At 39.1% G+C, this 751-nt stretch overlaps 1 non-coding gene across 1 annotated transcript; it reads left to right on the forward strand.

Moving 5' to 3' along the window:
* Window positions 1-272: 272 nt before the first annotated feature.
* On the forward strand, window positions 273-379 carry LOC125932408 (U6 spliceosomal RNA). Its single transcript, XR_007460582.1, has one exon. It is a non-coding gene; the product is annotated as a U6 spliceosomal RNA (small nuclear RNA).
* The last annotated feature ends 372 nt before the right edge of the window (window positions 380-751 follow it).

Consider the following 751-nt stretch of genomic DNA (forward strand, 5'->3'; position numbering starts at 1 on the left):
GCCATTTAAAATAAAGAGTTATGGGGTGCCTGGGTGGCTCAGTTGGTTAAGCATCCAACTTCGGCTCAAGTCATGATCTCATGGTTCGTGAGTTCCAGCCCTGCATTGGGCTCTGTGCTGATGGCTCAGAGCCCGTAGTCTGCTTCGGATTCTGTGTCTCCTTTTCTCTCTGTCCCTCCCCCCCACCTCAAAAATAAATAAACATTAAAAAAATTATTTAAGAAAAGACCTTCAGTTTAAAACAATAAAATAAAATAAAATAAAGAGTTATGGTGCTCACTTTGGCAGCACATAGACTAAAACTGGAATGATGCAGAGAAGATTAACATGGCCCCGGTGCAAGGATGACATGCAAATTCATGAAGCATTCTACATTTTTTAAATAAAAAAGAAAATAAAATAAAAAGTTATGAAAATGAAGCATTTTTACTATTTAAGCCTTAGATAATCAAAATATCATTTGAACTATTAGAAATTCAAGAGTAAATCAAAATCCAAAGCAAGACCTATGATTTTTTTAAAGTTTATATATTTATTTATTTTGAGAGAGGGAAAGAGAGTGCGAGGGGGAAAGGGGCAGAGAGGGGGAGAGAGGGAGAATCCTAGGCAGGCTCTGCACCATCATTGCACAGAGCCCAAGGTGGTACCTGAACTCACAAACCGTGAGACTGTGACCTGAGCGGAGATCAAGAGTCGGATGCTTAACCAACTGAGCCACCCAAGTGCCCCCTTTTCTTTTTAAAATTTTTTA

The sequence above is a fragment of the Panthera uncia genome, chromosome X (genome assembly GCF_023721935.1).
Source record: "Panthera uncia isolate 11264 chromosome X, Puncia_PCG_1.0, whole genome shotgun sequence".
In the NCBI taxonomy this organism is placed as follows: Eukaryota; Metazoa; Chordata; class Mammalia; order Carnivora; family Felidae; genus Panthera; species Panthera uncia.